General features: G+C 41.1%; 1 protein-coding gene across 2 annotated transcripts in view; it reads left to right on the top strand.

The window, feature by feature from the left end:
* The first annotated feature begins 335 nt into the window (after window positions 1–335).
* The window catches only part of mid2 (midline 2), a 144,210-nt gene continuing 130,145 nt past the window's right edge, over window positions 336–14,400 (top strand). For both annotated transcript variants that reach the window (XM_070837438.1, XM_070837440.1), the window contains exon 1: window positions 336–548. The gene's annotated coding sequence lies outside the window, so the exon portion shown is untranslated. The remainder of the gene's footprint in view (window positions 549–14,400) is intronic.

A 14,400-nucleotide genomic window follows, 5' to 3' on the forward strand; every position in this document is an offset into this window, starting at 1 on the left:
TGCCTACAGCCTGTCTTATGGTAAAGCCACATGACAGCGACACCGTGAGGCCGCAGGGGATGAGAGGGCGGGTGGGGGGAGGAGTGTGGGTGCGCTCTGCTCGGGTTTGTTGCGCGGGCACTGGAGCAGCGGTGTAACTGATCCCAGCTGCTGCCGTGGGGGAATGAGAGCTATTCCCGGCCCCTGTTGGTTAGTCACGTGTCCTCGGGGAGCGTTTAGTTTGGGGACCACGTCCAGAGAGAGAGAGAGAGAGAGAGAGAGGAAGCGCACCGTTGCGCACAGCCGAGTTGGACAGCAGCGTCTTCAACACGCGTTAATGATCCGGCGGTGAATCAACAAGATCAGTTTTGTTTTGGGGCGTTGTCATATGCACTCCACGGCGGTGTGTGATACTCTCATCCGTCAGGCACTGACACAGTGTGTGTGATCCCCCAGTCACTGACTCGTCAAAACTTCTGCGCTTACGAAGTGTGATCTTGACTGCGAGCGTCACATTGTTGCCAGCCGCTGCTACAAGTCGACTGACGGAGCTGTCACGGCGAATCGAGGTAGGCTGTGCTTCTTTCCTCTCGTTTTTTTTTTTTTTTTTAAAGGAATCTCCAGAACAACGTGCACGCTGGCTCCATAAAAACACTGTTAGTTTGTGCGCCGTGCAAGGCTGTTCATTGTAAGGCACGGGATACTGAGCTGCATTGGGATAATCAGCTGTATGAGAAGCTTTGCTGCCTGCACAGAAACATGCAAGATGAAATAATGAGTGTGTGACTAATCTGCTGATTTGGAAAACACGACGAGAGAGCAAAGGTGCCCTCGCAAATCTGTGGCGCGACAGCATTACATCATGGACTTAATATTTATGCTTTATCTTTATTTCAAAAGGGCTTTGAAACGCTTGTCTGCGCTGTTAAAGAGTGCTGAAACTGCACTAAGTACGAGTTCTTTTGGGGATCTGTGTGATAAGCTACTGCTGTAAGCGTTCTTTGCTGAGTGACATCTTTCCATGTAATGATAAGTGGCACTGGATGATTTTTGAGGCTTGCTTAAAGTAGCTCCACTTTCCTGCCAACCATCAGTTCTGTTGTAGTGTAGCAGGCTTCTATAGGATCATGGGGACTGACCTGAGCCGACTCCCAGCCACACCCCTGATGCCAGCCAGAGCAACAGTGAGACGCACAGTAGATACTGGAGGTGCAAAGAAGAGATAATTGGTGTTCAAATTATGAATGCATGATGCTTTTATTCCATGTTTATGATGTGGAAAACCCAAATTCAAATGCTATAGTAGCACTGCAGGAGACAGGAGAGTGAAGCACATCACCATAAACTCAATATCGAATACAATTTACACAGTCCCCATAGGGATGTTACATCATTTTGTGGCTCTGACAGAGTGTCAGTGTGTTATTGTGGAGACAGTGCTGCAGGTGACAGTGGAGGAGTGTAAAATGTCAGCTCCACATCAATAATGCACGATGCCGAAACAATGGGGAGCGAGAAAGTAAGGTCCAGTGTTGGAAAGTGTTGGCTCCCGTCTGTCACTGTCTCTGTGTGCATTTTGACACTGTTCAATAACAAATTAGTTGTTAGATTTTACCTCGTAGTAATTAGTTTCTAATCCTAATACAGCCCCTCAACCTACCACCAATACATGGTGCGCTCCGAAGTGTGATATTCTATCAGAGCTGTGCAGACCAGAAGTGAAACCACATTAATGCAGAGATGGTCATACTTTCAAAAACTGGCGGTTGATCAAATTATAGAAAGTGATTTATTTTCTCTCTCTATCTCTCTCTCTCTTTCTCTCTCTCTCTCATGTCTCTGCATAATCACTGTGGTTAATGGGACGGGTCTCGGCGCATGGGGCCCGATCTTCTCTGAGACACTGCTGCTAGTTAGGTGAATACAGCTGACACCCTCATTCATCATGCATCCACAGGGTGCAGTCACAGTCTGCCCATGCCTGCCCCTCTCTCTCTCTCTCGCTCTCTCTCTCTCTCTCTCTCTCTGTCTCTGTCTTCTCGCTAACTCTCTCCCCAGTTGCATCCTTGGGTGATTATTAAGACATACTGGCAAGCAGTGCCTTTTTCTTGCTGATCGAGAGGGCGTCTATGTGCTGAGATGATTATAGCTGTGACAGAGGGTGGCATTCTTTGTTGATGCTGCAGCTGCAATGATTTGCCCAGAATAGATCTAAACACCTACTGTACAGTGGTATACATGGTTGACTCTTGACACCCTGAAACACATTTATGTCTGTGCTTGCAAACTGTGGAGTTGCTTCTTCTGCAAACTAAAAACTGCCCAACCAAGTGTCCGTAAGACGGAACTCAGGACTTAACTATGGAGCAAGTTCGAGAGCGATCAGTGTGTTTTTTTTACACATTCATAGCTGCAAAATCAAATTAAAACCAATCAAATTAGTTGCTTTGTTAATGCAGTGACTTCTCAGAGCTTGAAGCGTCTTACCTCAGCCGATAACACTGTTAAGACTGATCCAGAATTGTAAATCCCAGCACTGGCATGCCATAGCAAAGCCACCATGCAATATTAAAATGTTAGAAGGTGACCCACATTTAGTGAAACTTAACATCCATGCATAATTAGTGCACTCTTGATTGAAATTTGTCAGCTTGGTCATAATCTTAAAATATCCCTTTCTCTCCTTTTAGTTTTATTCTATTAAACATGGATGAGGGAGAGAGATTTGAACGTTTCAGAGATCATTTGCTCTCTGATGGAAACAGGAAAGGTCTTAATCCCCATATTGTTGTGACTGCCTGTCACAACAGTTCATATTCAAAAGGCTTTGGTCATGTTCTTTATTAGCTTAGGAAGGCTCTCTGTGCATTTTAATGGCTGCATCCTCACAGATCAGTTAGCCAGGAAGGACATCCATCTAAAGGATGTTTTTACTCTGGGCTGTCTGTCAACAGCTGATGCCAGTTTGAGCCTGAATGAGGCTTCTCTCTAAGAGTCAGTCTTCTTGTCCATGCTTACACAGGGAGCCTCTTGAAACAGCTGGGGGTCTGGCATGTTGTGTCAGCTTTGCTAAAGTTGGTTGAAGGATAAAGCTCGAGCTTCCGGTGAAAAAGAAACGTTGTTGTGATACTTGGATGTTGTGGCCTGATTGGTTTTGTTTACATATTTTCAACATTGACTTGATTGGGTACAATGGCAAGAAAAACCATGTTTAGGCATTTAATGGTATCTCTGAAATGTGTTAGAAGGATTGTGTCAAATCATTACAGAAATTGGTTAAAAGTCATACTTCTTACTCCCCAAAATCGTTGTTGACTTTGTGTCTTTATATGCACAGGTGTGAAACCCCAGTTTGCTTCCCCTGAAACACTGTGGTTGCATCCTTGTTGCTAAATGCGTTTTTACTTTTGAAGACTCCAAATTTGTAACAGTACACAAAGCATCCTTTGAACTCGAGGAGTACCTCCCCACATCATGTTACACCTCAGCATCCATTTCATACATAACATTATGTTGGCAAGACACCAGAAAAATGCAATTTTCTTCTTTACTCCTGATGTCCCCTCTCACTATTTTGGTTTTAGGCCTTTGAGAAAGACAGTTACATTTAGATTGCAGAGTCACAGGATGCCCTTTAATCTGAAGTCTGATCTGTTGCCATCCACAGATTCCTCCCTGCCTGTTATCTTCCAGCATGCTGCATTAAACAAGGAGCAAAATAAAAACACCAAAAGCTAAATTCATTTCTCGACTGAACAAAAGACAATCTCTTCAGCCTTCCTGCACTGCCACGATTTAACCAAAGCCGGCTGTGTTTATGTGTGTGCGCCAAGTACATTCATGCCTGCTTGCATCTGTGGACCCCTGTGTGAGTGTGGGTGTGTGTCTGTTTTCTTATCCAAAAGATTGAAATTATGACAGTGTGGCAGAGTAACCTCGGGGTAGGAGCGATGTGACTGTCACTGTATTGAACGGCATCACACGAATCTCTGCCAGCACAACAGCAACATATCACAGCCTCCAGTCGGCATCACAGTAGTTTGCCTTCCCACTCATCGGGGGATTAATATTCAATTATGAGGGTCCTCTAGTTCAAGCTGTGTTGGATGGCTTGTGGAACAGCCCCACTGATTGATGAGTGGGCATCTTAGCTAAATAAGCTCACAGTTTGCCCCTGAAGGATGAAGAAACATGACAGATGGCTTGTGGGGGTGTTTTTAATGACGTGGCAGGAGTTTCTTGTAGTTTTGACTTATTAGTGGTGTACACAGCAACAGGAGGACAACAGTGAATCAGTGTTCAGTTGCATAAAGCTTTAAATAAAATGGATTTTAAGTGTAATTTCCCAATATCGACTTATATAATTCACATGACTTCTTGTGTGATCATGAACCCATTTATCTTCTGTCGTTGTTCCCTTTGAAGTACAGTGGTCCCTCGTTTATTGCGGGGGTTACGTTCTAAAAATAACCCGCAATAGGCGAAATCCGCGAAGTAGTCAGTTTTATTTTTTACAATTATTATATATATTTTAAGGCTGTAAAACTCCTCACCATACAGTTTATACACTTTTCTCAGACAGGCATTAACATTTTCTCACATTTATCTCTTGTTTGACTTATTTGTTTGTCTTGCAAACAGGCAGCACTAGCGATTGAACATTTATGTAAATTTGGCAAGCCGAACGCATTGTGTACTGTACAGAGACACGGCACTGAGGAGATTGATTGACATTGGTCTACAGTCCCTTAGCCAATCAGGATGCAGAACACAATGCGCGTTCATACACTGTAAAAAAAAAACATGCAAAATTGCACTAAAAAAATCCGCGAAACAGCGAGGCCGTGAAAGGTGAACCGCGTTATAGCGAGGGACTACTGTAATGAAAAAAAGCATGCATTGAAATGTATAGTATGTACAGTTTGTATATAAAAATGAAGCATGAAGGACAAAGGTTTAAAGGTGTTCTTTCAAATGCCTGCAGAAAGCTACTATGACAGTGTCATCCCTCTGCCTTTTTGTTAGTTGCTGTGACAGTCTGTCAAACTGTCACATCCAGCTGAGTCCGGAGATGTGCGGGTCTTGCAGTGTTTCGCTGACAAACAACCAGCAGACAGACAAAGAGGCAGAGAGTGAGACAGGCAGTTCGGCATGTGCTTGGGAATAGTGTCGGGAGAGAAGCCTCTCCTCATGGCATCTCATGGCAGTCAGGTATTTAGACCTTGCTGGTGGGCTGTGTCTTGGCTGAAAGCTGGACCAAGCTGTCAGTCAGATTAGCACTATGAAGCATTGGTGGGAAGGCAGGCCTATCCTCGGGGGCAGGGGGGGACAGCCGTTAGAAAGATCTGCAAATCCCCAACACTGAGCATGCACACACACGCACACACAGACGCACACAGACACACACACATATGCATGCACAGCCCCCACTGAAGAATGAAGGGGCGAGATCAAGCCAGGTCATGAGAGGCTCTTTTCAAATAAATTCCTCCTTTGGGAGACTGCTGCCTCCTCCGTGCCCTTCATGCACATGTTCACGCATTTACCCACAAACACACACACACACACTCTGACATCCTGTCCCTTCCTCCAAAGAGGGACAGAAAAAACACTGACAAATAGTTGGCTGCAATGCTTGTGGGATTGATTTTAAATGCAGTTGACGTGTACTGTTGTAGCCAGTGCGTTTATGCCTTTACAGAAAAATATATTCAAGTGTAATGTGAGCCATTAAAGATTTGGTATAGCTCATATCGGAAGGTACAATCTCCATCCTCAATACCAAAATATACATAACACAAGACTGGACTATGGCTGCAACTAGTCAAAGAATCTGTAGGGTTATTTTTCTTTATGAATTGCAATTTCTTAGAGCCCAAGGTGATGTCCTTTGATTATATATGTCTGATATGTATAGTTGAATATTTTAGATAAGTTAATAGATTAATAGTTAATATTATTATTTAATCTATTACTTATTCGGTCCAAATTATCACCACGTTCCAGCCCATACTATGTATATTCGCCATCTACATGTAGGCGCAAACATGTCATTTGCATTTAAAATAATAATTTCCAGTAAACCTATTTGATATGTCATATTGGTACATATCTCATTGTCCAGGTCTCTATTGTCTCTGCATTCACTGAACCAGCTGAATGGCACGAAGGCAAGCCTCATGATATTATCAAGCAACTCCTCTAATTTTGTTAGAGGCAGATTGCTTGACTGAGGCGACATGCTCTGCATTTAGACGAGGGAAGGTGTAGCTTAGTATTACTCCAATACAGGGGACAGATATGTTGGCTGTCGCTGTGATGCTCAGCAGGGGCCTGCTTGAAATATGCCTGAACTATCTAGATTGTATATACCCACAGGAGGAAAACAGCTACCAGCCATTCTTACCATAAGTACCCTGTGACCTTTAGCTGTATATTAAGGAATGAAAAGGTTTCATTCCGATCTGCTCCTGTACCCGATGATGTCTGTAATCACTTTTACAATACTGCAGATTATCGCCTGGATTTTGTGGGCAGATGTCCTTTTATACCTTTATATTTATCTGCTCCATAGTGAGTTCTTTCCTTTTTTCCTCTGATAATGCACAGATCTGGAACAAACCTCCAATATAGCATGTTTGGATTAAACCCAATCCCATTTTTACACCCTGCCTTTACTTAGACCTGTCTTCAGTGCCAGTTGAATATGTGAAATCATCTCTTAATTATATTTCAAAACATGTGAACGGCTGAGACTGTTTTTCATCTCATTTGGCATTAGTGGGGAAATGACGATAATTATATCTCAAGCATTTTATTCAAAACATCCTTGATCTGGGTCGTCCTGTCTTCTCTTGCCATGAGGTGATATATTAGCACCTGATGATCACATGCTCTATTTGTGGCTTTCTGGAGAGGTTGTAGAGGCTATAGCAGTTTGAGTGGGAGCTGAATCGAAGACGACAGTGACCTCTGGTTGTCCTTCGTCACCAATTGTTCTACTAATAATCACAGCAAGGGAGAGGCAGCTCAACAGTGAGATCTTCTTTACTTAATTCACTGTGATAAATTACTCCTAACCTTTCACTGTCTGGCTGCCCTCTGCTGCCAAACTGCAATGTAAGGATTTTCACATACATGCGTGAACATACTCGATTCCCCCTCCTGCTCCTCTCATTTTTTTCCCGCTTATTGTGTACCTCTCTTTCTTATTCAGATTCATTCAACACACACACACACACACACACACACACACCCCGTCTACAAATATGATCTAAATCTTTCCTTTGTAGTTTCTAATCATCTCCCTAGCAGGCCCTATCCGTTCTCCACGCACTGCTGCCAGTTTCCAGCCAGATTATCTGTTACGTGTCCTCTGCTGTGTTTATAGGACTGTTAATTATTAGGTTTATAGAGAGAAGAAACAATTTGTCACAAGCATACGGTGCTAAATTCGAAGGTCCACACTTTTTTTTTTTTTATGTGACCTGCGCTAATTGCTTCACCTCATAGTCAGACAATTGAGCTGCCAGAACAGCTGACCAACCAATCATTTCCATTTAAGTGGCACTGTCCTGAATCTCCAGAGACGAACGTGGCTCTAATCAACACTTCTGATATGTATTAATGAATAATGGCCTCAGTTCTACAGTTTCACAGATTATTGAGCCCTAAGTAAGGGGATGAACTGGACTATTATGTGCCATGTAATTGTGATCTGCTATCGGAGTTCTCTGTCTAGTCTGCAGTCCACATAGTCAAATGATCATACTTGCATAATTATAGCTGCTTAGATGTATCTGGATTGATTCTAATTTCACATTCCATGCTCACTGCTTTGTAATTTTGAGATGTAAAGATGCTTGGTTAGTGTCATCAACATCATAAATCAGTGTATATTGTATTTTTACATGTTTCGAACACAATGTGTTCATGAGTTTTAAGGCAAGAATGATTTGCAGGACCAGAATATGTGTGGGGAATGATTTGGCATGGACAAGCTCCATCATCCTGGCAAGAAAGTGTCCCGGCCTAACCTGTTGTGATGTCTTCTTACAGTGATTGCCAGACTAAACCTGAGAATGCTGAGGTGTAGGATCAAATGGTGAGGCCAGATACAGTAACGCTATAAAACTCAATAGGACTCAAGGGCCCGCAGTGGCCAGATTATCACTTTTATTTTAAGAATTCTTTGACCCTGGAGTTAAGGAGCTGATGTACTGATCAAAAATAAGTTACAGTAAGGCAGGTGCAAAGTGCAAATGGAGAAAAGCTATGTTTCTTGTACAATATTAGGTATGAAAGTTATCATGTTTAAAACTTTGAAAACTGTGATTTAGTGTTAAGAATCAAAGATGACATGACTTTATATAGGGAGGCTGTGCAGGATCGAGTGGACTCACAGCCCATCCCTTAAGACTGGTCAGGTCAGCTCTGATCATAACAAGCAGGCTTTGACAATGATCTTGCATCAGCCCTCCTGTTCTCATAGGCTGGACAAGGCAAAGCATTCTGGCCCTCATCTTCCTCCTCCTCCTCCTCCTCCCCCTCCTCCACCACAACTGGGTTTTTTCACACACAAAATAAATACTCTCACTGTTGCATCATGGCTTTTTCAGATCCCATGGTTAGATTCCTCGACAGATGAGAGAGGAAACCTATCCTCAGAAAACCCCGACAAACTCAAATAGCCCGTGCAGTCTATAAGCATCCTGGGAAAATGCATGCAGCCCCCCCCCCCTCCACCACCACCTCATCACCACCAGCCCCCCGGCACTCTGCAGCTGAGCTGAAGATGTGATCTAAGATTTTTAAAAGCACTTTCATTCGAGCAGTGTGTTTGTGTGTTTGGTTATCAGAAACGTGCTGTGCACCACACTGAATGTAGCTGGGTGTTGTCTCTCTTTCATATGTGCTGAAATGTAAGAATATAAACAATGGTGATGGTGATTGTTTTTAAATGGGTTGAGGTTATGAGGTGGAGCCTTTATGTTTTATCACATCACCGCTGCCTGTGTGACTACATAATCTCACCCTTTACGCACTAATTTCAGAGGTGAGACACCCTAGTGGATTGGTTAAAGGCTATTTTCCTTGATAGTCTTTGATATCCACATAAATTTTACGCATTCCTCTTTGTTTCATCTCATGCAAGCAATGCAATAAAAAAATAAAATAAAATCTCGCTAAAAGCAGGTTCAACTGAATTTTTCAGACTAAAAGTGAAACACTTTTTACTCAGTGGACAAAGACATTTTTAGAGCATTGCATCACCATCTGACACACGCGGCATATTTCATTGCCACATTCTTCTAATGCTTGATGTAAATCTTGTTATGGTATTGTTGGCTGTAATATTGGCTTTGCCCATATATCCCATGTACAGTTAAATTAGATTAAAACAGTAATAAAACCATTGTATAAATCCCAGATAACAGTCACAGAGTATTGAATTGGTCAGTTAGAACTACTTGACTCCTGATAGTGGTTTTATACTATTATACCATTTATACAACTTACTTTTAGAAGCCAGTACTCACATACTGTTTGCCTGGAGCTACGTTTTCAAAGTTAATATATGTTAGAAAAAAAGCTCAATTTAATGATTACTTTCATTATCTATTTATCTGTCAATTGCCACATTAATTCAATCCTCAAATTACTTTCTTGATTCATCTAGTCAAATAAAACTTGATAAAACGATGAAAGATGTTGATCACAATTTCCAAGATGTTGGCCTCAAATTGTTTGTCCAACCAGAAGTTCTAAATCCCTAAATATTCCTTTTACAATGATATAAAAGTCCTAACATACAAGTAGCTGTGAGATTTTTGCTTGATCGATTACTTCAGTGATCAAGCAATTATCAAATCTGTTTCATAAATTTGCTTCATGAACAGAATATTTCAGCACCACAGAACTTCTTAGACTGAGCATGGGACCTTTTGTAGAATTGACAAAGGCCCAAATGTAGTGAATATTAGGAACCTTTCCTATATGAAATGTCTCTCTACTATTACTTGTACTTTGGATTTGTATTTAATGTTTGTATTGTTGAGTCAACTGCGTACTCTTGCAAAGCAATTTCCTTCGGGGACAATAAAGTGATCTTATTCTTATTCTTATTCTTCTTATTCTCATGAACTTTGAACAAATGATAAAAGGAAGAACTTATTGTACTAGTTTGTTGTGACTATTTAAGTAATTCTTGCTCAAACAGTTTCCTGTTTCATTTTTGAGAAACCCTATCTCAGTTTTGAATTGTCATGGAGTGCCATAAATAAGAAAAGATACCAAACAATATTCAAGTTCCACATTGAATGTAAGCATCAGCAAGTGGTTCCCCTATCACTGTATCAAGCCATCAATTTTTCTTGACAGGGAATCTCATCAGAATGACAGCAGTTGAAAGAGAAGTGGACAGCATATCAAGCCTGAGCTTCTCTTGTCTTTCCCAAGGGACTTGTGCCTCCAAATGGAGTATGGCATACAGTATCTGGCCCTGCTCTGCCTTGTAATTAGATCCTTTCTGCTTTGCACTGAACTCTGGTCCAGAGGCAGCGTGATCTCTATGTCCCCTCAGCTCCGATGGTACATTTCTCACAGAACAATGAGGCCTCACTTTTGAGCTGGTTATATATTTGTTTCGTGCTGAGAATTAGATGGGGTAGATTAAAACCCCTCTTATCAGTATAGCAAATATGGAGCTATTGTCAGCAACTGGTTGGCTTAGCTTAGCACGGAATCAGGAAACAGGGAAAAACCTGGCTCTGTCAAATGGTAATGGTTTTGTTTGTTTAATTTGTACAAACCTTACCTGCAAAAGCAAAACTATGCGGATGTATGGTCGATCATGTGCCTCACTATTTATCAGCTGGAGGTGGTAGCTTCTTGTCATCATAGTGCGGTTGCCCAGCAACCGGCAGCTGGTTTCTGTACAGATTAAACATGAGGTTTTACAGTTGATGTCAGATAAATTTTGTTGCCTTTGGACAGAACCATACTAGCTGTGTCCTCCTGTTTCCATTCTTTATGTTAAGCTAATCTCATGGCCGTAACTTCATATTTATCATACAGATTAAGCTTTCTCTGGCTACGGGGGGCATTTTTGGACTTTGATCGTCAGGTTAACCTAATCAGTGAATGAGGTTTGGCTGGGATTTGTAGCAGCGACCATGTCTGGCAATGAAATTTACCTAAATTAATTGATTATGAAAAAAATCATTAACTAAAACTGCTCACATCAAAGAGAAAAGACTTCAAAGGGTGCATGGAGTGTTAATTCCCTTTTCTAGGCAACTATCCAGTTGCTTTGAGTAGGTCGCGTTATGTAACAATGGGAAATAACAGTTTTGAAAAAAAATTGCTGAAGAGAATTCGCAGCTGGTCTACTCCTGACGTAGAGGATTGAAGTCACAAATATAGCCCAAAGTAGAATTGCTTAATTAATCTTTGTGTGTGTGTGTGACCTTGTAGGAGGAATGTGGTATCGCTGCTTCACCAGCCAACCAAATGCTTGAGTAACAAAAGGCTGAATATGAAAAAACAACTCAGCAATTCTGTTGACTAATTGGAAGAATCTTTAACAGAACGTGTAAAAAAACACAGCCTACAAAAACTCCACGAAAAGGGTGAATGTTATCCAATGAGAGAGAATGAGACCCCCACAGTGCTGACTATATGTATGTGTGTGGTTTTACTTTGAAAAGACAGTGTGTCTTTCTTGGGAATCGTGAAATGAGTCAGTGTTGTAAAATACTTTACAGAGCTTGAAGTTTCAACACTTACAGTAGGTACGTTATCAAGGTTAATCAACCTGAATGGATCAAAACCGATTTTCCTCCCAGTATTTGCCTCTCCTCTAATAGCTTGCAGTTCACAGCCTCCCTTGGCATATGAAATTTAGATTCTGAAAATGTTGTCACACATTTCCTCACCAGCCTTTTTCTGAAGCATGTGATTGCCTCTTTTTTGTTTTTTGCTGTGACAGTATGAAGTATCTCCTGATGGGTTGACTTACTTTTACTTTTAAATTGGGGTAGCATTTTTCTTTTTACCAATCACTTCCAGCCCACAAGAGATATAGACCTATTCTCTATCTCTCGCACTGAACTCTGCTGACAAGGGAGATGCTAATAATTAATGACATTTTTGAAATCTCTTTCAAGAGGCTCTAGGAAACTGCACAAGGGGGAAAGGAAGAACATAAAATGGCTTGGAGCTTACGGCAAAAACAAAAATTCAGCCAGGGACTCAAATGGGAGTTTTTAAGCTAGAGAATCAAATTGAGTGTTTTTTTTTTTCCACCAGAAACATCTCTGTGACCCATTTAGGATTCCAGCTCATGATTGAAGAGACACCAGTATAAAGAAAGGCTTTGTGTCCAAAAAAAACCCTATGAAAGATGTTATTATGAGGAAAAAATAGTGACACTAAATCTAATTGGAAGAATTCAAACATCTCGCTCAAAAGACAAAAAAAGCAAATTTGCTTGTCTACTGATGAACGCCCAAATATTAGGAGGCTAATGTTGTAGCTGATATACTGGTAATTTCTTCATGGAATGTCAATAGATGGAAAGTCACCTGCCAATTACCTTTCTGTGACAAATGTCCTTATCTTTAAGTATAAATTTAAGGCCAAAAACCGCACTATAATTAATGATGATTAAAAATAAAGTCCATAAAGAAGTGAGAGGTTTTATATCAGTGAATGTTCGAGGCAACTTAAATCTCACAAAAGCCATAGACAGTATGTGGAGGAAGCATTTAATTTAGCTGAAAACAGTCCAGCCATTAAAGTCATTTCAATCCTGGAGGGACTGATGAAGTGGAGTGGAGTAGACACCAGGGAGTGATGCAGCCTGGAGGACAGCGGAGAGATGAAACAGATGGAGGGAGAAGCCGACGAGCAGGGAAGGCGACACTGATAGGAAGACGGGGGGGGGGGGGCGTTGCATGGAAGTAAGGGACAGTTTGCTACACAGTGGCTGCCCCCATAAGCCCAGTATCCTCAGCTGCAATTACACCGTATACACACAGACACACGAAAAGCTGTGGCTTTTGTACTCCTAAGCAGACGCCTGTTTCATAATGGATTTTGCAGGACGTAGCTCCTGCCAGCCGAAGTATATTGAATTTCAGCAGCAACAGCAACAACAGCTCATATAGCACTGCTATTCAATACTGCAGTGGAATAGAGCAGAACATGGTCTATTATAACGGTTCCTCTGCTCCGTCAGTACTACATGTTTTATTTTACTGCTATAGGTGATAGGTTAATGAAACTCTTTTGTTTAGTGCACACTGTAGTATACAACAAACCTATGTGGGCTTGTATGCATGTTTGTGTGTGTGTGTGTGTGTGTGTCAATGTGAGCCAAGAGTGTGAGTGCAACATCTGGGGAAATGGTCTATTTTGATGCAGAGCTCTAAAATGTAGGTGGATATTACTGTTCCTGTCTTTTTTGAGAGAAAATATTTGAACGATTAGGAATATTCGACAGAACCATGTCTAAATGTAATAGGAACTGAATTTTTCATGATCTGTAGTGTAGCGAGAAACCTTTGCTGAGTCTTGCGATGTTTTAATTAGAGTGTAGCAATGAGGGACTTGAATTTATTTCTGTACGTATGTGTAAAGTTAATTCTTAGTAATGACTGTACAGCCATTATAACAAAAGTTCTAATGGCTGTAAATGCATTAATGAGATTAAGTCCCAATTTATCAACTAATGTGTAATATGACTACATTTCTTCTTTTGCTAGGATTCCATTTAAGGCAGACAGCTCTGAAATATTTAAACATTGCCCATAACTAATCGTAATAAATGATCAGTGTAATTATCATTATCACACACAGATCAAATAACAAGACATAACTGACATAATGAGTCAATTTATGATTTGATTAATAAGTTATCTCATTATGAATAATCTTACTAATATCTTTTTGTTAATTATTTGTGTTAATATGTAGTTAATCATTTATGAGAACGGCCAATGGCTCTTTAAAGCCATTACAGCTGCTCTGCATATCTTTCCCCAGTGTTTTTCTGCTGCTTTTATTTGAACCTCAATCTGCCCTCATTTATTTTGTGTCTACATAGAGGGATTTTAGCATATGTGTGCACGTGTACCAGTGTGAAGGTATAGCGAAATATAAAAGAACACCTTATGAAGTCTTTTTTAAAAAGGGTTGTATTATATATCAGTTTCTGTACTCAGTGTGTGTGAAAAGGCTTTACTGTAGAAACAGTCTACTGTCTGTGGCATGGTCGCAGCTGGAATCTCATGAGTGTTTGTGTGTGTTTTTCTGGAAGACACTAGATGGCACTATGGATATATAATCCCTGAGAAATCTCTCTCTCTCTCTCTCTCTCGCTCTCTCTCTCGCTCTCTCTCTCTCTCTCTCTCTCTCTCT

The sequence above is a fragment of the Pempheris klunzingeri genome, chromosome 9 (assembly GCF_042242105.1).
Source record: "Pempheris klunzingeri isolate RE-2024b chromosome 9, fPemKlu1.hap1, whole genome shotgun sequence".
Lineage (NCBI taxonomy): Eukaryota > Metazoa > Chordata > Actinopteri > Acropomatiformes > Pempheridae > Pempheris > Pempheris klunzingeri.